General features: G+C 41.3%; 1 protein-coding gene across 17 annotated transcripts in view; it reads left to right on the top strand.

The window, feature by feature from the left end:
* Positions 1 to 26,392, top strand: part of LOC749983 (putative WAS protein family homolog 3) — a 498,033-nt gene that overhangs the window by 17,140 nt on the left and 454,501 nt on the right. For 3 of the 17 annotated variants that reach the window (XR_010156838.1, XR_010156837.1, XR_010156836.1), the window contains 3 exons: positions 788 to 898; positions 1,098 to 1,281; positions 2,335 to 2,645. The exons of 7 other annotated variants lie outside the window; for them this stretch is intronic. The gene's annotated coding sequence lies outside the window, so the exon portion shown is untranslated. Of the gene's footprint in view, positions 1 to 69; positions 899 to 1,097; positions 3,764 to 7,066; positions 9,702 to 26,392 lie in introns of those variants that run through there. 7 more of the 17 variants (XR_010156831.1, XR_010156835.1, XR_010156833.1 and 4 more) reach the window with 5 other exon arrangements.

The raw sequence follows: 26,392 nt of genomic DNA, 5'->3' as shown, positions 1-26,392 counted from the left end.
AATGTTCTGCCCTATGAATTCTAGCCACATTGGCCTTCCCAGACTCACAGTTCTGTCCTCTCAACTCAGGAAGATCTCTGAGCTCCATCTGCATTCTTTCTTCCTGTGCTGTGGCCTGGAAAGTTTTCTAAGGTGTTTGGGAGGTCAATTGTGGGGCTAGCCTCATTGGTTTCTCATTTCTTGAGGATCACTGCCTTTTGATGCTTGATTCCAGTGATTGATTCCCTTTGTTGCTTGAGGGCCATAGTTTCATATATTTTGTCCAGTATTTTTGTTGTTTTAGGTCAGAAAGGAATTTTGGTCTCTGTTACTCCATCTTGGCCAGAAGTGTAAGACCTAAGCATTTACACATCAAAATACTGCACACGTAATTTTAGTTTAAGCTACTTTTTAAAAAATCTCCTTCATTTTCCATTTAGCATTCTATTTAGGGTATTACATTGGTTTTTTTGAAATTCTGTTATTGGCAGTTTCTATTGCCTATCAATCCCATTTAAAGATAGTGCATAGGGTATTCTAAAATAGCTGTTAAGCAGAGAGAAAATTGGGCCTGATAGGGTGAGAATCACAGCTCTAATACCTAGAGTGACCTTATAATGTATTGTCCAAAGGAGATATTTTTGACAGTGAAAGAGGGTGTTGTTAGTAATTATATCAGGACCATGGCCTAAACCAGGACTATCCCAGGCAGCCTGGGACATATTTGTACCCCATCTCTATTTAATGCCTTTATACAATTCTTTACTTAATTCTACCAGCCTTTATTGAGCCTGCTTTCTTTGTCTAGCTGAATGCCACGTGCTGACATCACTAAGATCAATACAGCAAACTCTGAAAGATGGACAGAGAGACAGGAGATCGTCCTTTATAATTCAGTGTGATCTGTGCTGCAATAGAGGTGAGCACAAGGGCCTTACGAAGGCTCAATGAAGAGCATGCTTGACTGCAGGGGAGGGTACTTAGGTTAGAAAAGATGAATCGAAGTATGTTCATAGGGAGCATGGGAGGAGAGGTGGTGGGAAAGGTGTTCCAGACAGTGTGTGTCAAGGCCAAGAGCCAGGGGAACACAGGTGGGGCTTCTTTTTTTTTCTTCTAAGATGGAAGAGTGTTCTGATCGGCTGGAAAACAACGCACATGGGAAGCTGTACAGAAATGAGTGGGGAAAGTTAATATTTAACAGCAATAGCAGTTAATATTTAGTGCCCACTTACGACATGCTGGACACAGTTCCGGGTACTCTGAACATATTCGCTCATTTAATCTTTACAACAACCCTATGAGGTAGGTACTATTATTATCCCCATTTTCAGGTGAGGAATCTGAGGCACAGAGAGAGTAAGTATGTTGCCCAGGGCCACGCACCAAGTATGTGGTAGGTCCTGGAGTTGAATGCAGAGCCCCTCCACTCTAAACTCCTGAAAGCCAGATGCTACAAGGCGTTGTTATTCCAAGTGGAGGAATGCTAAGGACAGCATCCTGCAGGTGACCAGGAAACCCTGAAGCATTCAAAGCAGGGGAATGGCTTAAAACAAGGTGGTATAAGAAAGTGCTCCCAGAACAGCATGAAAGTCTGGTGTAGTGGACGTCTCCGCTAGCCACAAGAGGTGGTAAGAGGCTGAGCTGAAGCAGCTGCAGCAGGGATGCAGAGGGTACATTCCCCAAACCCTTATGGGCAGAGTCCTTTGGCTTCAGTGACCACGGCCAAGGATGCAGAGGAGAAGCCCAAGAAGATGCCAGGTGTCTGGCTTATGCCCCTGTGTGAACGTGAAGCCTCTCATTGACATGCAGGTTACAGGAGGAAAAGCAGGTTTATTTGGGAAGGAGGCTTCTAGACCATGACTTCCATTTTAGCCATGTAGTTTTTGAAGTGCTTGTACAAGTTCTAGGTGGAAATGTCCAGGAGGCAGTGGGGAACTCAAAGTAGATCTCAGGAGAGAGGCTTAGGCCAGAGGGCTTGGGGAATCATCAGCATGGGGGTGGGAGGAGAGCTGGTATTTGGATGAGATTGCAGTGGAGCATGAACAGAGTGGGAAAAGGTGGTGATGAACCCAGGGACTCCAGTATGCGGTAGCTGGCTGTGAGATTAGGAAGCAATGAAGGAGGCCAAGAAGGATGTGGGGGAGAAGCATCAATAAGGAATAAATGAGTTGCACGTGCTCCAGAGAGGCCAAATAAAGACTGGATTTGGCTCTCGCAGGTCATACACGAAAGAATCTTGGAACCAAAAGGAAAACGGTGGTGGTTTAAAGGGTATATTCAGTTTCTAGGTCTGCTGTCACAAAATACCAGAAACTGGGTGTCTTGTTAAAACAACAGAATTTTTTTGTCTCACAGTTTTGGAAGCTAGAAGTTCAAAATGAGGTGTTGGCAGCACCATGCTCTCTCTGAAGATGCTAGGAAGAATCTGCTCCATGCCTTTCCATTCGCTTCTGGGGTTTCCTGCAAGCCCTGACATTCCTTGGCTTGTAGATGCATCACCCCAGTTTCTGCCCCCATCATCACGTGGCCTCCTCTCTGCGTGTGCCTCTGCGTTCCCTCTATTCTTCTTCTAAGGACACCGACACCAGTCATAGTGGATTAAGGGTCCACTCCTAACTAATTACATCTGCAACAACCGTATTTCCAAATAAAGTCACATTCTAAGATTCCTAGGGAGAACATGAATTTTTGGGGGTGTGTGGATACTGTTCAACCTGGGACATGGAGTAAATAAATGGCAAGGAAGATTACAGATGACTTTAAGCTAAAGAGGGAGATAGGGTTAAATGTAGGACTTTTTTTTTTTTCCAGGACGGGAGAGGTTTAAACATGTTACTACATTGAATAAATGAAATAACCATGAACATGGAGTGGCTAAAGATTCTGAACTAAGTGCAAGTAATTGATAGCGCAAGCTCCCAAGGGGCTGGGGCCTGGAGCGCAGATGGATGGATCCACTGTGGGCAGAACTGGGGCGTGGGAGGGGTGTGCCGATGCAGATGTGTTTGAGTGTGGGGGGCCAGAAGCTGAGTGGGATGAAGCGTGACAGTGCAGCTCCAAGCCCGCTGGAGGTGTTCACCAAGCAACTCAAGAGCAGATGGCAGAACGAGCAGCTGAAATAACAGCTTGTGAAATCAACCCTACTTTGTGGGGAGAGGATTGGTTAAGGATTCTAGCCATGAGAACCAAGAAGAGGAGGATAATCTGTTCATGCCTATTATGGGGCTTTGGGGGAGCAGTTTCAGCCTCAATCTGGAGAATGTTTTAGAAGGCCAGAGAAAGGAACCCTGCAAATCATGTGAGCTGGCCCCTCACTTTGAGATGAAGTGTCCATACAGCAGTAACGCCACCCTCTGTAGTGGTTCTAGAGTGTGGCAATCTGGAGGGGTCATTATGGAAAAGGGCTGAAGCATAAGAATGTAGGCCCAATACTGAGATAGAAAGAGGATTCTCTGAGATGACTTAGGCAGGGTGATGGTGGTGGAGGTGGGTGTAAGAAGCCCTCTGCTGCCTCAGTTCGAGCATGGAATTCAATTGGTCAAGAGCAGAGGCAATCACCATTTAGGCCCCCTTGTTAGCCTTAATTTATTCCTCAGGTATGGAGAATACTCCTCAAGATGCATTCAGAGTGTAAGCTACCTCTTCCTCAGCAGAGGACTGCCCTGCAGGTTTGCAGTTCTGTCATTTGGGAACTCCCTGATGTGTCCCTTGGCTCTTCCCATTCTTTTGCTTCAACACATTTCAAGACCGGGCACCTTAACTGCAGAAACAGCATGAAAAACAAGTAGGTTTCAGGAAAAATTATCCCAAGTGGAGTCTCTACTGTGCTCTGTTTATCAGATGTAAAGCTTAAAATAGTGTAAGAGTTTTTACAGAGTGTATTCATATCACACCAGTTTTGGGTCCATAGACAGGGGCTTTTTCTAGATCAAACCGTTCAATTGTCCTGTTGATCCTGGCCTAAAATCTGAGTGGATAAAAAATATTTTAGGAGAGATGAGATTCTAACCCTCAATGGCAAAAAGCAGGGCTGAGCCCTAAGCCCACGTTTTTACACATATTTTACAATTGAATGTGTTGCACTACCGCTAGAACACTAGTTCTCAACCAGGGGCGATTTTGCTTTCCAGGGGACATTGGCAATGTCTGGAGACATTTTTTTTTCCATTTTCAAAAATTGTGGCAAAGCACATAACATAAAATTAGCCATTTGAACCATTTTCGTGTGTATAGTTCAGTGGCACTAAGCACCTTCACACTGATGTGCAACCATCACCACCATCCATCCATAGAACTCTTTTCATTTTGCAAAACTGTAACTCTGTACCCATTAAACACTAACTCGCCATTTCCCTCTTCTCCCAGCCCCTGACAACCATCATTTGACTTTCTGTCTCCATGATTTTGACTACTCTAGGTACCTCAAATAAGTGGAATCATACTGTTGAGGGATTTTTGATGGTCACAACTTGGGATGGGGTGCTGCTGGTGTCTAGTGGGTAAAGGCTAGGGAGGCCACTTAACATCCTGCAATGCACAGGATGGTCCCCACAAGAAAGCAATAACTAACCCCAAACGTCAATTCTACCAAAATTGAGAAACTCTGAGCTAGAAAAATCCCATGAGTAATCTTACACCATGGAGTATCAGTCAATAGAGACTAGTTATGTTGCAATAAGAAACCACCTCCAAATTTCTGTGGTTTAAAACAACTTATATTTTTGCTCTAACATGGAGCATCCTTAATCAGCAATCCAGGCTGGTGGGAGTTCCATCCTGACCTGGGCTTCTACGATGACTGAAACAGAACAAGGATCAGTGATAAATTGTGCACTGGCTTTTAAAGCTCCCATTGGAAGTGTCCAGGTCATTTTCGGTCACACTTTCTTGGCCAGATCAAATCACAGGTCCACATCTCACTTCAAAGGGAGGAAGGAAGTGCATTTTTACTCTGAGGAAATACAACCACCACACCTAGCAATTAAAAATAAACCTCATAGTGTTATCACCTGCTTGAAGTGCTGATATCAGAGCAAGCCTACCAGTAGGAGTGGTGCAGGCTGCAGGTTTTTGGTTTTGTCTTGTTTTGTTTTGTTTTGTTTTTGGAGACTGCACTCCAGCCTTAGTCTGTCATGCAGGCTGGAGTACAGTGGTGTCATCACAGCTTATTGCAGCCTTGACCTCCCCACACAAGTGATCCTCCCACTTCAGCCTCCTGAATAGTTGAGACTACAGGCCCGTGCCACCACGCCCGGTTAATTTTTTGTATTTTTTTGTAGAGATGGGGTTTCACTATGTTGCCTAGACTGGTCTTGAACTCCTGGATGCAAGTGATCCACTTGCCTCGGCCTCCCAAAGTGCTGGGATTACAGGCGTGAGCTGCCATGCCTGGCCTAGAAGCTCATTCTTATTGGCTAGAAGCTAGAGAGTGATCTAAAGTCTCCAAGCCAGGCCAGACTGGTTTCAAGCCTTAGGGCTAGTGTATTAATGAATGAGGTTCGAGCTTCTATGGCATGGGAACTGAGGGGCACCACAACACTCAGCTTACTCAAGGGACCAATTCTAGCAGCCTTCGAAGGAGTCTGAAAAAGGTAGCCTTGAATTAGTTTCCGGGTGAAAAATATTTGTCCCAATTGAAGCAAGTACTACTAGTGACTGCCTCTGCTATGGAAGCAGGGGTTACCTGCTTACCTGTGAGCAATAGGATTTCTTGGGGTTGATTTTGCAGGAACATGTACCTCCATGTGGCCAAACAAGCAGGCTTGCTTAGATTTGCACCACAGGATATTAAAGTGGAAAGGAATCTTAAACATCTAATTGAGGGATGGCAAATTGGGTTCATTGTAAGGGTCACCTCTGACCCTTTGGTTGTGGCTGCTAGGAGCACTGGGTGGGAAGAATTCTGTAGTTTTTTCCAGAGAGAGACCGCCACGCTTCATTAGAGAGTCTAGTGGGCATGGAAGGGAGGGGGTGAGTTGTTGTGCCTGTAACAGGATTTTGCCATCCCTAGTTCTAATCTAACACTTTGAGAGCTGAGGCTCAGCTCCACGAGTGATTTATAGAGGTCCTTCCTTTATTGCTTTTATGTCACCACATCTAGAATTAGGTCTTCTGCTTCCAAGAAAGTCAGCTGCCTCATTACCATGTAGCATAGTTAGATTCCCCATTTCACCTAGAAAATAAATATTTATTGAGGGCTGGTCAAGTGCGGTGGCTCACGCCTGTAATCCCCGCATTTTGGGAGGCCAAGGTGGATGGATCATTTGAGGTCAGGAGTTCGAGACAAGCCTGGCCAACATGGTGAAACCCTGTTTCTACTAAAAATACAAAAATTAGCCAGAAATCCCTTGAACCCAGGAGACGGAGGTTGCAGCGAGCCAAGATCGCACCACTGCACTCCAGCCTGGGCGGAAGAGAGAGATTCCGTCTCAAAAAATAAAATAAATAAATAAATAAATTCACAAAAATATTTATTGAGGGCCCACTTGGTTTTTAGCACTGAAATAGGAGCCGAACATAGAGCAGTGAATGAATAGGCCAAGTCCCTGCTCTTCTTGGCCTTACATTTTGGGGGAGGAGACAGATTAGTAATTATTAGGAGAATTATTAGTAATTATTAGGAGAAAGCAGGAAATTTCTGCTTTCATGGGTGGGATACCAGAAGGTAAATCATTATGCAAGGATATTTTGGGACAAGTTTCTATAGCATAGATGTATTTTAGGATGACTGGGGCTGTGTGTTGTGAGCACGGGATCTCTGAGGCAGTCAAAGGGCACCAGGAACCTCATCTCTTAAGACGTGCATGCACCGTAGGCTGCCGTTTGTGTCCCTCACTCTGGCCAAGCTCCCTTCTTCATCATGGCCTTTGCACTTGCTGTTCTCTGTCTGGGGAAGAATGCTCTTTCCCTAGAGATCCAAATGGCTCACTCCTTCAGTGTCTTCAAATCTCTGTCAAATATCACCTAAACAGAGAGGCTTTCCCTGGCCTCTAGAGGACAAAGTAGCACATTTTCTCACCCACTTACCCTGCTCATCCTTCTTTATAGCACCCCTCACCACCTGCTGTATTATTTGTTTATCTTTCAGCTTTCTCTCTAAAATGGAAGATCTATGAGAACAAGAACCTGTCTGCTCATTGAGGTGTTACTCTAGAAAAATGTCTGGCCCATAGCAGGTGCTTAATCAACAATTTTTGAAGGAAAAGTGGAGGAAAAAAGATAGGAGAAAGCAAACTCATGAAGAAGAGTGCTTGGGTGGGGTGGGAGGAGAAGAGGGCAATGGATCCAGGCCCTACAGGGATTCACTGTTCAAGCAGAAAGTCCAGGGAAAGCCACATGGCCTCCTTCAATCGGATGAGCTGGAGCTGCTGACATCCCCTGCAACCTGGGAGCCAGTGCATGCAATGCTCCAGCTGGGTCTAAGGACAGAAGGAGGCTAATGAACAGCCACCTTCGGAGCAACAGGGTCACTTCAGTCCTCCCTGTTTACTTCCAAGCTGCTGGGAGTCTTATGCACATTTCCTCTTCTCACTTGCCTCTTCACATCCCTAGCTGCCACAGGAATTTATGGCTTAATTAAAGTGGGAAGCAGGGTTTATACATGTTTATATAAAGTTATATTTTCCTCCACCTCTTTGTTGGAAGAAAACTCAAATGTTAAAATTCTTAGGAGCCCAGGAGTTCGAGACTAGCCTGGGAAACATTGCAACCCCATCTCTACAAAGAATAAAAAAATTAGCTGGGAGTGGTGGTCCCAGCTACTTGGGAGGCTGAGGCAGGAGAATCATTTGAGCCCAGGAGGTTGAGGCTGCAGTGAGCCATGTTAGTGCCATTGCACTCCAGCCTGGGTGAGAGAGTGAGATCTTGTTTAAAAATAAAGAAAGAAACACCTAGAAAGGACACTAGAGATAAATCTAGTTCATGCTCCTTGTTTTCTATGGGAGGACACTGAGGTCCAGGGTCACACAACTCACAAATGGCCAGCCTACGGAAACCCTGTAAGAGGCAGAGTGTGAGGAAAAGGCAGGCACTTGTGATAACCCCACTGGTGGGCAGGAGCTAAGCCTCCATAGGTGGGGAAGGGAATTAACCCCAGGACACAGGCTCCAGTCTGGGGGCTTGAGATGCTCAGGGGACACCAGTTAGAACTAAGGCAGGAGGCCAAGGCAGAAGCTGTGCTCCTCTGCCTGGATGTATGAGGGCAGAAGAGGAAGAAGAGTTGGCAAAGCAGCCCAGAAACACATGAAGAGGAGGAGTGAATGTAAGTAGAGCATGCCAGAGATGGCAGATCAAGGCAGGGAGTTAAATTGAAGGAGGAGGCGGCCGCGGCCAAGGGTGCAGAGTGATTCAAAGTTACAGTTGGTTATGGGCTGAGGAAACAGCTTTCTGTTTCACTGCTGTGAGAGGCAACCAGGTTGCAAGGAAAGGAGGGGAAGAGGGAGGCGTTAACATGGAGGAGTGAATGTAGACAGAACCTTCCAGATGTTGGCTGAAGATAGAAAGGAGAGGGAGGAGGGGTTCTGGAGGGAGAAAGAAGTTAAAGAGTATTTTTTTATATGGGAAGATATGGGAGTTTTGGGTTTTATTTTTGGCTTGTGAGAATGAGCTAATCTTGTATAAAGGGATTAAAGATTTTTTTAAAAATTTATCTCTGAGCCTTAGGTCTTTCAACTTTAAAACGAAGATAAAAAATCTATGTCTTTGGCTTATGAGGATTAAAATGTGAAAACACATTACTCCAGTGCCTGGCACATTATAAACACATAATACATGGTAGCTATTTTAAACATTTGATTATAAACTTATGTAGTGCTCATCTGGAGGCCTAGGAAAGTGTTATTGAAAGTATTTTAAATCTTAGTATCTTATATTTATCATTTATAGGGTATAGTAGATTAAGAAATACTTCACGTATTTTGAAAGATTGGGCTGGAAACATACCCGAAGAAGCATTCTTTTTATCTCTCATGTACATGTGGACATTATACATTTTAATTCAGTGTTATTATATGAGCCAAATTCCCTCCTCATGGGTGTTAGTAGGAGTTGACCTCGAAGGAGGGAGGATTTGGTTGTGGATTTATGACTCACATCTGCGAAAGGAGTAAGGGCGAATAAGAACAGGAAACTCTCTGATAAGCAATTTTACTATGTTTTCATTTTTATCTGAAACTCTGTAATCCAAGACTGGGGTAACTTTTCATATTTTTTAAAAATACTTTTTTATAGGCTGGAGTGATCTTGTGTAAGCAAGGATAAATCATAGACGTTAGAGATACGTTTGTCTCTGTGCTCTTTGGTGCAAATTCCATGAAAAAGAGCCAAGGCAGGGGGTGGGGGTGGTTGTCAGGAAACCAAGGGATGAGATGTTTTTCTTTTTCAAAGATGACACCTGTGATGCCAACTAGTGAGCATGGGCGAACAGAGCGGAAAGGAATTCGTTACAGTCCTAAAGAGGGATAAATGCATCTGGTGTCAGATTAACTCCAGCGAACAGCCTCACTCAGTCCTAAATACTGACTCAAAAGCATGTTGATTTCAGTGTGAGAAACAGATGTGTAAAGGTGACTTCTCATGAGGTAAAATATAAAGCAACATGCCTAGGTCTTAAAATCATGATGTTGAGTGCAACTATAAGAAAAAAATGGGCTTACTGATATAATGTTATTATGTAATTTAAAGCCACATTTGCATATCAAACAACCTTGCCTATTTCTACAGAGATAGTTGTTTTTTCTTTTTTTTTTCTTTTCTTGTGACAGGGTCTCACTCTGTTGCCCAGCCTGGAGTGCAGTGGCGCCATCTCAGCTTACTGCAGTCTTGACCTCCCCAAGTGATCCTCCCGCCTCAGCCTCCCGAGTAGCTAGGATTACAGGCACAGGCCACCATACCTGGCTAAATTTTTTTGTTTTTTATTTTTAGTAAAGATGAAATCTTACTATGTTGCCCAGGCTGATCTCAAACTCCTGGGCTCAAGTGATAGACCCACCTCCATCTCCCAAAGTGCTGAGATTACAGCCACCGCGCCCCCGGCCAAGATAGAAAGTTTAAGGACACATATCAAACATACTAGAGAGGTTGCTGATGGGATAGGGAGGATGAGTGTGAGCATCACAGACGAGGGAAAAAGCAAAATGAGACAGCGGCTTTGCCCAGATGGACAATGAAAATGTGCTATGAGTTAAAGAGCATGATTTTTAAAAGGAGAGAAATCTTTTAGTCATTGGTCTTCTCTTTGTTCTGGCTTAATGAATCTGCTGCAAAGGCAAATAGCTTTCAGGCACACTTGCTGTCCTAGTGGTAACATTGGCTTCAAGGACTCCTCGAGCGGTTTGGGATGGCTTCCTGAGGGTGACAAAGAGGAGCTGTGTTTTCAGCCAAATATCAGAACCAGGGCCACTGCCTGCCACCAAACCCCAGCGGGCACCCCTACTTTGTGTTTATCTGTGGTGGCTATGCTTGCCCACCTGGGTGGGAACCCCGAGAATGACTCCAGACTTTTCCAGGGACTGCATGCCAGGGTATTTTTACAATTTATGTGTAGACTTTGTTCGGGTGGAAAAGTTATTTTATGAAGATGAAACAAGCAATTGGGGTACCTACCTTATGGCATTTTTTACATTGAGAGTGTTAAAAATACCCCTCCCCTAACCAAAACCCTGACAAATAGAGCCAGGGAAGGCCATGCAAAAAAGGATTCTTGGGCTTGTATGCCTGATAACAAAAACTTATCACAGAAGACTGCAAAAAACACAATCTTGCACAAAGCCCATTGCAACTTTGCACACAACAATGCTTCTGAAGGATATTTGCCCAACAACTGCCTGTCCAACCTGGGCCTGGCATCACCTTTGTTATTGATCTTTGTAGCCAAGGATAATCATTTCCAAATGATCATATAATCTTCCTCATATTTTTTTTTGTCTTCCTTTACCTCCGTGAATATGCATATAGTTTACTCTGGCTTGCCTATTTCTATTGCAAGGCTCTGTTTCCAAACGAATATCTTTTTCTTGTGGAGAGCCTCTCTCTGTTTGTTATTTAGGTTGATAAGAGAAATGTGAACATTTGAGAGGTCAGGTAAAAGGCCTTAGTTTACAGTAAAACTTTTTTGCACCCTTAGATGCTTACTTCCACTACAACTTGCAGGTGGGCCTTGGAAAGTTCTTGGAATAAGTTTGAGCTTTGATCTTGTCCGGTTCATTTAGCATAGATTCTCAAAATGTGGTCCCTGGACCCACAGCATCAGCATCACCTGGAGATTGTTAGAAATGCAAATCATCGGGCGTCATTCCAGACCCTCAGCTGGAAACTCTAGGGGCATGGCCAGACCCTCTGTAGCTGAACAAGCCATCCAGGTGGTTTTGATGCAGCTAAAGTTCTGGAACAACTAATGTAGCCCCATTTGGAAAACTTGGCTGTACAGGCCTCCCTAGCTAGTAAGCTGCTAGCATTTTTTGTTTGTTTGTTTGTTTTGATACAGGGTCTTGCTCTGTTGACCAGACCGTGACCTCCTGGGTTCAAGCGAGGACTCAGCCTCCTGAGTAGCCGGGACTACAGGTATGTGCCACCACCATGCCCAACTACTTTTTGTATTTTTTTTTTCTAGGGATGGGGTTTTAGCCCAGGCTAGTCTCAAACTCCTGGACTCAAGCAATCTGCCCACTTTGGCCCACGAAGTGCTGGGATTATAGGCATGAGCCACTGTGCCCGGCCCTGCCAGCTTTGTATAAGCTGAGGAGTTTTTAAAAATACCTAGACTCAGGGCAAACCCCAGACACTTAAATCAGATTCTCTGGGAGGTGAAGCCCAGGCACTGGTATTTTTAAAGTCTCTACAGATGGTTCTAATGTGCTGCTAAGTAAGAGAACTGCTGATCTAGACCAGGCCTTTTCAAACTTAATGTGCACGTGAATTGCCTGGACCTTGTTAAAATGCAGATTCAGTCTGCATAGGCCTGGGGTGGAACCTGAGCTTCTGCATTTTTAACAAGTCTCTAGAGGATGCTGCTGCATCTGGGCTGCTAACTACACTTGGAGATAGGAGGTTCTGGAGAGCAGAGGAAAGAGCATGAACCATAACCTAGGGGCTGGTAGTCCTGACTTCTGAGCCAAGGTTTGCCTTTATGTGGCTGGCAACTTGCTTGGACTCCTACCTCAATTCTTTGGGCCCAAGGTTTGTCCTGCCTCAGAAGGATGTCAAGAAAATTGAGTGAGTAATGCAGAATTGTTTCTTAAAGTGTGTGCAGATGCTCCATGAATTTAGAGAGTATGTGGATGCACATTACTAAATTTTAATAGTTGTGAACATGTTGTTATGAGTACTTAGATCAAGTAATAATGGCTTTTGATGTATAGTAGTAAGAAAGCTTCCTTTTAAAAGGCATGTATTTAAGTTTCAAAAGTGGGGCTATTTAAAAATATATGAAATAAATAATAGTAGAGGTAATTGACAGAGCAAAATTATGAAGGCAGGATGAGAATGACTCAAGTTTGGGAAATGCTGAGAAAGCAGATGCCCAAGGGCTATGAAAACTTAAAAAAATAGGTAGCACTTGATTTTGATTGGCTGAATGAGATGATGTGTTTGATCATTTATGGGGTTGGCATTTGGCAACATGCACTGGGTGGCTGGGATCACTGTTTATTAAAAAATATTTGAGTCTCTACTTTGCACTAGATACTCTTTTAGTCTCTTGGAAAAGGGATTGGGGGGGCAGGCAGGATAAAAACAAATCATTTATGCCCACAAGAAAATTGCAGGAAGATAAAAGTCATGAAATAAACTCTGTGCTTCTAATTTAATATTTTTTTATAGATTATGAGGAAAAAGTTTTGCTCACTATCAGCTAGGAAAGCTGTCTTAGCACAACCATTCATTCTTGCACAAATCAAAATCAAGATGAGCCAGATTTAATTTAATATTTTTTTACAGATTATGAGAAAAAAGTTCTAATTTAATTTTTTTATAGATTATGAGAAAAAAGTTTTGCTCACTATCAGCTAGGAAAGCTGTCTTAGCACAACCATTCATTCTTGCACAAATCAAAATCAAAATGAGCCAGAAGGCTCCATTCTGACAGCTTCTAATGGAGAAGCTACATTTACTGGACATGGGGAAAGTTGCTGGGCTCTAAGGACTGTGCTCATTTCTTGAACTAGATAAATGGTCTTGGTGTAGCATAATACCAAAACTTCTTGTCGCAGCCCGTAAGGACAGAACTCAATCAGCCTGAAAAGGAAGTCAGTGACTCCGACTCAACACAGGAATGTTCTGTGATTCCTAAAGAAGGATGTAGGAGTGTGGCACAATTCAACCACAGTCTGTGGCCCTGTGCCTCTGCCTTGACATGAGTGGGATTTCCCAGCTGGTCATTTTCTTCTTATCTAAGACATTGGGAACAAATTACTTGACCTCCTCTGGGCTTCAGTACTCCCACTCATCAAATTAGAGGACTGGGCAGTCGCTAGGCTCTTTTTAGGCATCATATTTTAGTTTCTGTGATTTTAAATTTGAGAAGGGGTGTCTAAGGGAGAATACATAGGGGAGGGGGAAAGGCTTATTAAAAGTGTAGTTAGACACTGAATTTTTAAGAATTGCATTTTGTAATAATACCTTTACCTAATCAGGACTGACAATCTTACCTGATGACAGCACCTGGAGGAATGGCTGCATTCAAAAATAAAAATGAAATAAAACAACACCTTATTTGAACTTAGCAATAATGCTGATTCCTCTTTTTGATTTGAGGAGGTTATAGCTGTTGTAAATGCTTGAATTGGGTCTGCCCAGGCAAAACGGAGTCAAGAGTCCATGTCTGATGAATTTTAACAATGTAGACAATAGAAAGGGTTGCTTAAACTGCCCCTCTTTTACCAAAACACATTTACAAATGAAAGAACAACACTTCCATTTTTTAAAAACATTTTTTGAGATGAAGTCTTGCTTTGTCACCCAGAGTGGAGTGCAGTGGTGCGATCTTGGCTCACTGCAAACTTTGCCTCCCGGGTTCAAGTGATTCTCCTGCCTCATCCTCCCGAGTAGCTGGGACTACAGGCGCCCACCACCATTCCTAGCTAATTTTTGTATTTTTAGTAGAGACAGGGTTTCACCATGTTGGCCAGGCTGGTCTCGAACTCCTGACCCCAGGTGATCCGCCGACCTCGGCCTCTGAAAGTGCTGGGATTACAGGCGTGAGCCAACACGCGTGGCCAAAAAATTTCCATTTTTAATTGCAGGGTCTGGGGAATTAAAATGCATCCATAATTTCTTGCATCTCTCCGCTCGGGCTTGCATGAATGCAGAGGGATGGGGAGGACTTCTTGAGGCAAGCATCCCCCTCTTGTCGCCTGCCATCTGGAGAGAGAGGGCTGTGATTTATCTCACTTTAATCAGGAAGGACCTGATGGGTGGATGGAGAGGTCTGATGGCTTTGTTGCTCCATGTGGGAAAGAAACGGACAGAGTGAATTTGTGTATGATCCCTAAGGAGAAAGCGTCTTTGTGCTCTATTTCTTTTTGACCTGGAGCCCCTGAAAGCAAGCTAGTTACAAGTTGAAATAGGCCATTTCTAAAGTGTGATTTTGTTTGTGTATGAGCCTTGATTACAAAGGGGAAAAAAACCCGCTTAATTTACATACACCACATGTAGTGCAGGATCCCCTGGGCTGTCTTTTCAGGTATCAGGAAACTTTCATGAAAGTCGCTTGTCTCACCTAGGAGTCATTTCATATTGTTTAGCGGAGCCTGGTATTAACATTTCCTTCCAACTGTTTACTGGAATCTGTGTGTTCCCTTCAAGTGATGCATACTAGGTGCACAAGCTTCCTGCCACTGTCATCCTAATCTTTCCGTGCAGACAGGAGCAGAGGGGAGAGCGCTGAGCCAGGCCCCAGCTTGCTTTTGTTTCCTGACACAGCCCGGCTCCGCTGCACTTCTCCGCTCTTGCTGTAGGTGGTGCTGTTTGACCATTTTCTTCATGTGACCCTCCACTCGGTAATATAAATTCATTCGGAGGATGACCTGATATCAAAAAAAATTCCTTTTGATTAGTAGAATCAACTTGTTTCTTCACACGATACTCTTCCCACTGAGACACATGGAGACAATTCTGACTCCAGGTTTGCAACCTTGAGATATCTCTCAGATGCAATAAAAAAAACAAAAAAGCATTTTGAGTGGCACAGTGATGCCTAGTGCATGATCATGTTTGTCTGCTCAAACATTAAAGGGAAACTGGTGGGTTTGAGGATGCCCAGCAGCACGACAGCTGCCAATGTAAATGAGCCGTATAGAGAGAGAGGGGGCGGGAGGGGACTACAAACTTCAGAATATGAGCTGATCGTTTATAAGTTAAAAAAAAAAAAAAAAAAGTCAAAAGGGAGCCCAGGATGGTGCAGGAAAAAGGAGAAAGGAAGATTTTCCTTGCAGCTAATCAGGAGAGTTCATAAGGGCTGATTACATGAGTGGAAGCCTTAAGTTCTTTTTTTAAAAAAATGTGAAAGTTTGCATGTATGTATGTATGTATGTATGTATAGCTTCGTGTATTACCATTATTATTGCAATCAGCAAATGGATTTACTTCCTTTATCTCATGGGCTCCTTCCCACTCACTTCTGGCAGCACATTTTCCTTTCTCCTTCATCCCAGAACACCAAAGAACAGATGCGCTTCCTAACCCTGGCTCCAGGGAACTTTATACAATGTAAACAGTGCACCTCTAACGTGGTTCACCGCTTAGAGAACGTGTGTCCCATTTTAAAACTGTGACTCCTTTATATTTTGCAGTGCTTATTTTAATAAGAGACATTGGACTTGTGACTTATTTTTCATGGAGGAGTGAGCTTCATGGTTGAAAGTAATCGATAAACTTGTTTTTCCTCTGATGCCATCAGCCAAGATCCTATGGCAATAGTAAGAGGATGACACTGGGCTGGCACCCCCTCCATAACATATTTGGACCATTTTTTTCCCCCAGAATGCACATGCAATAGCTTTGGTTTGGTAAGAGAGAGATGGTGTACTTGGTTTCCTTCTGTCACACTTTTGGTGAAATGAATTAGACTTTTAAATCAGGAAATTCAGCGAGATGAGTTAGATTTTTACACAAGAGCAGTGGAGGACTTCCAGCTGGTTGGGGGAATGATACAGAAATATCTTGCTAAATCAGGGTCTGGTGGAATGCTGCTCCCCTGGCAGGCTCCTCTTCACAGGGAGCAATCTGTGGGTTGCTTATAGAACAGAGCGAGCAGGAGGCATAGCATGGTCTTGCTCGTGGGAAGACCCGGTGTTCAGATGTTTGTCATTAGGAACTGGGTGTGGGCTTTTTCAAGCTAAACTGAAGCAGCAGTTCTATTAGGAAGAGCCTACCCAGATCAGCATCTTCTGTTTCTGGATACTCTCCCTTTGAAAAGCCAGATTTCAGCAAAAAGCTTTGCTAATGGTGAAATTGCACAACTGAAACCCTATGGGAGCAATGGGAAAGATGGAGAAAGAGGTGGTTATATCATGTACTTCAACAGTTTATTTAGAGGCTGTTGACGTTAGAATAACAAGCCAAGACAAACAAAAATACTCATTTTGGATGAAAATATTGTCTTTTCATGTTATTATAGATAGCTGAGTCCTAAGACTTATACAGAAACACATTTTCCTAATGAGTGGCTGATTTTTCTGGTTGTGCAAGTAATATCCAAATTATTGTACAAATTTTTGGCTCAGGAGCAAACACTGTATTGCATATTGAGCTAATCACTTGCCCTTTCTAAGGTAAGCCCTTACCTCTGCTTTCCCTTCATCTTGTCATTTCTGTTTGTTGGGTACAGGTTTCCTGTTGGTTCTTTCTTTTGGCTCTGATGTAACATGAATGCAGTTCTTAACATCCTTTCAGACATAAACACAACTTAGCTCATTGTTTCTGAGTTCATATAGAGGTTTTCTTGCCCCTGAGACTTTCGTGTCAGACAGCTGGATGTTGCTGTGTTCAAGGCTCTATATGTTGATTTTGTATCCTACAACTTTACTGATTTCACCTATCAGTTCAGTTCTAACAGTTTTCAAATTTTATTTATTTGTTTTTGTTTTTTAAATATTGTATGTTTCATTTTAGAGTCAGGAGGGTAGATGTACAGGTTTCTTACACAGGTATATTGCATGGTGCTGAGGTCTGGGCTTCTAATGATCCCACCACCCAAGCAGTGAGCATAGTAATCGATAGGTAGTTTTTCAACCCTTGCTCCCACCATCCTTCCCTCCCACCTTTGGAGTCCCCCAGTGTCTATTGTTCCCTTCTTTGTGTTGAGTTCTAACCTTTTTTTAGTGAAGTTTGTAGGGTTTTCTATATATAACAAGATCACGCTGTCAGTAGAGACAGTTTCACTTCTTCCTTTCCTATTAGGATGCCTTTTATTTCTTTCTTTTGCCTAATTACCCTGAGAAGTGGTGTCCGTGGGCATCCTTGTCTTGTTCCTGATGGTAGAGGAAAAGTTTCAACTTTTCACCACTGATTATGGTGTTAGCTGTGGGTTTGTCATATATGGCCTTTATTTTGTTGGGATACAGTCCCTCAATGCGTGATCTGTTGGGTGTTTTTTTTTTTTAACCATGAAAGGGTTTCGAATTTTGTCAAAAGCTTTTTCTATATCTATTGAGATGGCCATATAGTTTCTATCCTTTATTTTTCTAATATGGTATATTATATGTATTGATTTGCTTATGTTGACCCATGACATGATCATGGTGAATGATTCTTTCAATGTGCTATTGAATTTGGTTTGCTAGGATTTTGTTGAGGATTTTTGCATCTATGTAGATCAAGGATATTGGCCTGTCATTTTCCTTTCTTGTAGTGTTCTTGTCTGGCTTTGGAATCAGGGTAATGCTGGCCCTGTAAGATGAGTTTGGAAGTATTCCCTCCACTTCAGCTTTTGGAAGAGTTTGAGAAGGACTGGTATTAGTTCTTCTTAAAATATTTGGTAGAATTAATCTGGGAAGCCATCTGGTTTTGGGTTTTTCATTGATAGGAGACGTTTTCTTACTGATTCAACCTCCTTGCTTGCTATTAGTCTGTTCAGATTTTTTAATTTCTTCATGAGTCAATCTTGGTAGGTTTTATGTGTCTGGGAATTTATCCATTTCTTCTAGATGATCCAATTAGTGTGTAATTATACCTAGCAGTTTCTTAGGATCCTTTGTATTTCTGTGATATTGGCTATGATGTTTCATCTTTCATTTCTGATTTTATGCTATATTGAAAACATGAGGCATAGCAGGTAGGGGGCACTGGTCAGGACTTGGGGTATAAACTGGCAGTTGTTAAGGTAGGTGATTCTGGTTAACTCAGAAACTCCGAAGTCCCGTGTGGAAGAATTAACTGCCTGTACTCACCTAGTAATGTATATCCTTGGTCAAAAAAAGATCCAGCTGAGAATGTTGGATGAAGGGACCAAATCAATATTCATCATTATATTGAAAACAAGTCAGATTGGCTGTGGTCTTTTGACAGCAGGTCAGTGGCTAAGTCTATTTGAACAAAGTTAGGGCAGGTTCAAGGGAGAATCCTGAGATCGGTATTCATTGTTCCATACAACCTTGCCTTTCAGTTTCTTCTCCCCATGCCTCCAGGATGTTCCTGCACAGCCCGTAGGGCGCCCTCCTTCAGTACCTTGCCTTACGAAGGGGAGAAAATGAGTTTTCCAATGTTAGCATATATTTAGCCTTCCAAAATTTCTATTTCTATTTTAGGGGAGCTCTAGGAAAACAGCAGATTACTCTAAATCCCCAGGTAAAAATCTGAAATGGTGGAATTTCATATGACCAGGAGACATATTTTGGGGCAAGTGGGCTTTTCACAATCACTTGGACATGAAGGCATCTGCTTCTTCTATGCCTAAAATATTCCTTCAATTTAGTAGTTTAATTCCTCTTCCTCTTTTTCAAATTTCAAGACAATACATGTAGTGACTGAACAATTTGGATCCAAGTTTCACTATTTAACTGCCAGTGTGACCTTGGGTGGGTCGCTTAATCTTTTCAAGGCTCAATTTCATCATGTAAAGTGGAAGTACAAACAATCCCTGACTTACAATATTTTGACTTATGATTTTTCAACTTTCAGATAGTTTGAAAGCAATACACATTCAGCAGAAGCTGTACTTTGAGTACCCATACAACCATTCTGTTTTCCACTTTCAGTACAGTATTCATTATATTACATGAGATATTCAAAGCCCACTTTATTATAAAATGGGCTTTCTGTTAGATGATTTTGCCTAACCGTAGGTTAATGTGAGTGTTTAAGGTAGGCCGAGCTAAGCTATGATGTTTAGTAGGTTAAGTGTATTAAATGCATTTTCAGCTTACAATATTTTCATAAGTTTATTGGAATATAACCCCACTGTAAATAGAGGGGTATTTGTAATAATGATATCTCTTCAAGGAGACTTTGTGAGCCTCTCATAGGAAAATGCATACACAGATGCATATAAATATATAATCTTTATTTTCCATACATATGATATTCTTTAAAGATATTCAAAAATCTGGAAACAGTTGCCTCCAGGGAGATAAATGGTAGTGGGTTGGGAAACTTTTAACTGTATATGCTTTTGTACCTTTTGCATTTTGAATCAGATGAATGTATAATCTACATAAAATATTAATATTAAAACATCACCAAATAACTTATCAGGAGTTTGGTGAACATAAGGGAAGGCCGCCTATGGTGGCTGTATTTTATTCAGTGTTGGTCACTGTTGGGCACTTCATAGAGTTTATTTCATTTCATCCTCACAAGTGCCATAGGAGGAAGGGGCCCCAGAGGGATTCATGGTTAGAATAGCAGAGTAGGAGCATTTGGCAGCTATATTCTGTGTAGGTGATTACTTAAAAGATATTTTTGTTATAAAATGTTTCAAACATACAAAAAATATAGAGAAGCAGTTTTCTATAGTTATTAAATATTCTTAATGGGTAGTCACAGAAATTATCATCCAAAGTGGGATATTCTTGAGAGAAAAAGGAGGTTCTATTTATAATTATGGTGGGATAACAAACTTAAGATGAACAGCTCTGGACAAACTGGGTTGTATAGTCCCTGGAAAACAAGGATTACTGTAAATGTGAGTCCCGCCTTGTGCTTCTCTCTGTCCCACCAAGAAAATATGATCTTGATACAGATGTTCATTGTGTCAAGGCAACCATGGCAACCATGATCTAGATACACTGTTCAAGTTTTATGCTGATCCTACCTATATATGTCTCAGGAACTTTCCAGAGTTTCCTTTGAGTGCTTCTAAATTTTGCATAAATGGTATGTTGTCCCTTGTCTCTTTTTAAAACCAGTAAGCCATTTTCCCTTCTTTTCCTGGAAAATTAAAGGAACAAAGACCAGGAAATAACAATGTATTAGCTAAGGTTCTGTTGATTGAAAGCAACAGATCCTAATTCTGGTTAGCTTAAACCATGCTAGGATTTAATGAAGAATACTACAGAATCTTAGATATCTTATGACTGGGAAAGAGGAGGTTCAGGCAGTTCCTGGGACATCAGCAACAGGTAGCTGTCAATTAACTGCCCCCACACCACCCACTGCTGCCGTCATCAATATAGCACACCACAATGGCTCCCAGCCTCTGTACGTCTGGGTTCCGGTGTTCAAATTCTAGAGACAGCAAGAGAAATCCCATTGAGTCAGGGATCCTTCCCTGGGTCACACTCCCTGCATATGGTCAGAAATGCAGGATTATGTACTAAAGACACAGCTAAAGAGGACCCACTTCACTGTTTTGGGACCATTTGCAGGGGAGGCACAATTGTGAGCTACGCACTTAAAGAGGTGATAACCATAAGTTTGCAGGAAAAAAAAAATTGGAGAAGAGAAGGATAACACTATGCTACAGTTTCTTCTGAAAATGGACGAAGGGAATAGCATTTCCATTTGGAAATTCTCTCCTGGCATTTCAATATTTATGGATTCTGAATTCTGAGAAAAATCAGTTGAGAAATTAGGAAAATGGGAAGGAACATTCTAATTTTCCTGTGAAAATTACAGCTTAATAGTCAGTATAGAGAACTTACTGGCTTGAAGAAATGCACTGACTTCAAGTCAAGCAAGATGAGGAAGCACTGACATGTGGAGATGAAAGTTAAGGTGAACAGGACAGGAGCAGTAAAGGAGCCTCAGTCAGACTTTCTTGTATCTGTTGCTGTGTTACAAGTGTGTGTTCATGGCCTTGTCCACGGCTAACAGTGAACCATTTCTGCAAATAAATATTAATGTGTTCATAGGCATAGTATATGTTTTACAAATCCTATGAGAGGTTTTCTAAGAAATGCCAAGTTTTAGAAACAAAATATGCCCTTAAATCGGCAATTTTGACAGTTGCTTCTTTCTAGTGCTATTCATCTTGCCAGGAGATCAGAATGTTATGTTATTTAAATGGTATTGGAGGGGATGATTGATGCCTTGTTTAACAATGTCATGTAAACAATGATTAAAGCATTAAGTATTTGTGGTGTTACCTTTCAATCTTTAAAGGACTTTTCTTTAGCATTTATTTTGTGATAATATTCATTTCTTTTTAATGTTTTCTCTATTAATGCTATTGGATTTTATAATCTTGTTACAATATGTTGGCTCATAATAATAATAAATCATCATTTGTTATCATATCTTTTTAAAACAGAAGACTACTAAAACTTTTCATATAATCCTGTTACAGAAAAAAACGACTATTTGCTTGTTATTATAGTCACTTATTATTTTTCAAAAACTTGGAAGTGAAGTGTTATGAAAATCATATGAATTTGGGAATTCCCAAGCATTCTCAGAAATTCTATTTCCTTGTTCCCAAATCCCAATGATTAATATCTGCCAGGAGTCGGAAAACAGTGAAAGGAAGTAACATCCTATGTTGGGTACCTGGTAGGGTTAGTGAAGAAACGTTATTGCTGAGCTCTGTGTTATGCTCACGAATGATGCCATTGAGGAAGTCACACTTGTTGAAAGGAACGCAGATACACAAAGAGTTTTGCTGCTGTCTGTTAGATAAGAACCCCCTGGTCGATTTAGCTCCTACTGCAAGTTAGAAAAATCAATCCAAAGATAAATGAAAAGTGACCAGTGTGCTGGGAAATAACTTATTTTTTGGCTTCAGAGGAAATTTTAGAAACAGTGCCAAGTGAAACGTAAAAACAAACTACGAAGACGTTCATGAATTTCCCTCTGAAGCTGACAGCCATATTTTAGCAGATGGAACTCCTACTATTAGCCCAACTCTTGGGTTGAAACAGTGTGTCCAGGAAACCCTATGTTAAAATGCAATGTGTTGGGGATATTGTTCCTCTATTTGCTTGAGTTAATTTTCAAATTAGTGTACTCTTGCTTAGCTGTGCTCTGAGGGAATGAACAAAAGATTGGTAAACTCTGATGGAGAACACTGGTCAGGCAGGGCACATAGAATCCCTGGGGATGGTGGTTCCTGACAAAAGGGGGAGGAGGACCTGAGCCAGGCTTGGGCTGGGCTGGAGGAACATGAAGATGGGATCTACTCACAACCCCCAAAACTGAGGGGTCCTGATAACACATTATTTCACCCTCAGCCATGCAAATTCATTATTTTTATGGATAAAATAGCTTTAAAAACTAATTTACATTGAAATGTTAAAATATTTATATAGAGATTAGAAATATTTATATAGAGATTATTGGGAATCCCCTCCTAAAGCCCAAACATAAAAACTACCAAAAAAAAAAAAAAAATTCCGTGTAGGCTAAGATTGCAAATGACTGATGGAATGTAATTTAAATTAAACATGGAAAATATATTTCCTCTTTAATAAAGATCTAAATTCTATTCTTTTAAGGAGCCTTCAGAAATGAAATTCAACTATTAAAAAAGGTATAGAGAAGCCTTTAGAAAAGAAACTTTTCTTTTGCTGTATTATATAACAAAGAACTTTGATGAGAATAGTTCTAAAGTGTTTAATAATCGATTACACTGATGTTTCTAGGTATTGTGGGGAACACCTAGAAATTAAATCTTCATCTTTGGCAGATCAGAGGCCTATTATTTTTAGGTAAAACAATTAATATCTGCTTTTAATAAATCACAAATTTTGCAAGTTAGCCATTAATAGTAAGTGCTTTTCAAAGTTTGGCCCAATACATGAAAAAGCCAGAACACCATACCTGCATTAGTTTTGCCCATCACCTTCTTATGCTGGCCTCAGGAGATTTATTAACAGCATTCAATATTTTAGGTAGGCTGGATGTGGTGGCTCATGCATGTAATCCCAGCACTTTGGGAGGCTGAGGTGGGAGGATGGCTTGAGGCCAGGAGTTCAAGACCAGCCTGGTCAACCTAGTGAGCCCCTCGGTCTCTCTGAAAAGAAAAAAAAATTTAGGTATCCTGTGGCTACCTCCAAAAACAAACTCCAGAGGAACTGAATTTTTTTTTTATTTCATGTGTTGGGATAATGGCTTCTTTTGCAGTTACTTACGAAGAATTTAAGGGTCAGTAAAAATATTTTTTCATCCTTAATAACATGAATTCTCTAATTTGTGTGTGATATAACGCTAGATATTGTGCCAAAAGTGTTACATAGACATAACCCATGCCCGTTTTCAAAGATAATACTAATATAGAGAATAAGAATCATTATTATTGTAGTAATTATTATTTTAGTAATAGTAGTAATAATCAAAACAATTACATCAAACACTTATTAAACCCTTATTATGTGACAGGTACTGTGTAAGCAATCTCCACATATTAGCTCCTTAAATGTGATCACTGACCCCATGAGGTAGGTAGCATTATGTCCATTTTATAGATGCAGAAACTGAGCTTTGAAGAGGGAAAGCAACTTGCCCAAGGCCATGCAGGCAGTCATTGATAAGGGTGGGAAGCGAGAAGTTGAAGTCTGAGATGTAAGTTCACAGACACGAGTACGCAAACATGTACAAGATACTCGTATGACATGTGGGGTTGCTTGAAATATGTAATTGACTTTCCCCAGCACAAGAAAGTGTTTGGACAGATTTCAAAGGGATCTAACACTTCCTTAGAGGACTGCCCTACGACATTTTTCCGTGTGCTTTTCTGCCTCTTGTCCTATACTTTTGGCATTTCTTCTGCTCTTAGAGGCAATGAGTCAACAGCATATTTTTAGCACCTCCTGTGTGCATAGAAGTGGCCCCTGACTCAATGTGAGTGTATAACTACCATGGGCCAAATCAGTGTGCTTTCCTGTCAGCCAGGGGATTATAGAAGAACACGATCCCCTGATTCCAACAGAACTTGCTGCCACTCTGATGTCTTCATTGTAAGGCCTCTAAATGAATGTTCAAGAAATTCATGTTAAAGGCACATGTCATATGTGTAACTTGTAGACATTTGTGTACTTGTCTCTGTGTCCTTACACCTCAGGCTTCAACTCTTGTTTTTACCTTTATCAATGACTACCTGTGTGCTGTGTGGCTTTGGACCAATTGCTCACCCCCTCTAAAGCTCAGTTTCCGCATCTGTAAAACGGATATAATGCCATATATACATAGATATAGATGGACATACACAAATATATATACACAAATATATATGTGTGTATATACATATATATATAATATACAAACTGAAATATATAGTTATATAAATATTTCAGTTTAAGTTTCAAAAATCACTGGAGGGTATTTTTATAATACCCTTCGGCAATTTTACCTGCTGCCTTTGCACATTCTGGTGAATTTCTAAATGGAAGTCTGATAGAGATTAATCTTTTAATGCATCATAAATAAAAAAGAAAATCACAGAATGATGTAGCTGGAGAGGACCCTGGGGATCTAAAGTGTTTCATGAAAGATTAATGTCCTTGATCTGTTTGTAAGTGTTTTGGAAAAATCTTCCATGGTCAAATAAAACTTGGCAATGTTGGATTAAAGTTAAATAGGTTTTTTTTCCTGCAGAACTTCATAGTCTTTAATATGCTAATGTGTTTTGTGAATCTACAAGGAATGAAGTGTTTCAATACTTATTTTACCCAGATTCTCATCTTGGGACACGCTGGTCGAGCTGAGTCAGCTAGTATATTCTCTAGATGGAGATGATGGCTGATGCCTTTTTGAGAGCAAGAGAGTCCCCAGGGGAAGCAAGGGTATATCAGTTGCTCCTATTTCATGCCAAGGATCCTCAGTCTTTAGAGGCTCAGAGAAGGCTGAAAGGCTACTCTAGGCTATCAGGGCTACCATTCATTGTGACCCATGCTACAGAGAAGCTTTGAGCTCAGTGCAAAGGAGTGACCAGCCCTTGAGAATCAGGAAAATTTATTTATTCCTGACCTAGTCCACTGAGGACATACAAGGAATGGGGCAGGGGAGTGTCACCAGCTATGGTTACAAGCTAGTCTGATTCTCTTTCATTAAGAAAACTGGTCCCTGTGAGTTTAGATTGGGAAGCACCAGGTTAAAAAACTTTTAGGCCAGGAGTGGTGGCCACTGTACTCCAGCCTGGGTGACAGAGTGAGAATCTGTCTTAAAAAAAAAAAAAAGTTAAGTGATGTCTTCTCTTGAGGACCTCTCAGAACTTTTAATATGAAAGTGTGCATTGTGAAGAATGGGAGTAGAGTGTACAGGAGTTTTAAAAGCTACTTGGTCATGAAACTCTTGCTTTGTGTAGGATTCGAGGGGCACTAACATTCTGAGGAAAATATTTTGGGAAACATTGATCTAATCCAAACTTCTCATTTTACCAGCAAACAACTGTGGGGCCCTCTAAGTTTCCTTTCTCCATCATTGTGACAAATTCATTGGAATTAATTCAATTAAACCTGGGGTCAGCTTTGAAGAGATTTATTTAGCAGGTAAATCTGTTTTGTACATTTTGAGGGAGTTCTGAGTTTCCATAGTCAAAAACCACAGATCAATTTAACCAACCTTTATGGAATATCACCTATGGCCCAAAGACCCTTTAGCTACAGTGATGGTCTACAAAAATATAAACTGTAATTCTTGCAATACAGAAGATTAGTAATAATGGTAAATATAATGATGATGACACCATGAATAGCTAACATTTATTGAATGCCTTTCTATTAGTCAGGCACTTTACTAAGTATTTTAATCCTCCCAACAATTTATGAGGTAGGGATTATAACAATTCCCATCTTATAGTGAGGACACTGAGGTTAGGAAATTATCCTAGCCTAAATGTTAAGTATAAGCATGAATAGAAAGGTGTTATCAGCCTATAAGACATTCCTTTATGAGTGATACAAAGTCCTATATAAATTCAGAGAAAAGAAAAGTGGTTTTAGAAATCCTTGATCAGTGAGTGTGAAGCATGTGGTGGCCCGGTTACTGTTTGGTTGCCCATCTGTCCTCCCTCTGGGGATCAGCACCCCCTTACTTTGGAAGAATTGTT

Source organism: Pan troglodytes, chromosome 4 (assembly GCF_028858775.2).
Source record: "Pan troglodytes isolate AG18354 chromosome 4, NHGRI_mPanTro3-v2.0_pri, whole genome shotgun sequence".
Classification (NCBI taxonomy): domain Eukaryota; kingdom Metazoa; phylum Chordata; class Mammalia; order Primates; family Hominidae; genus Pan; species Pan troglodytes.
This window is presented reverse-complemented; position numbering and strand designations above follow the sequence as displayed.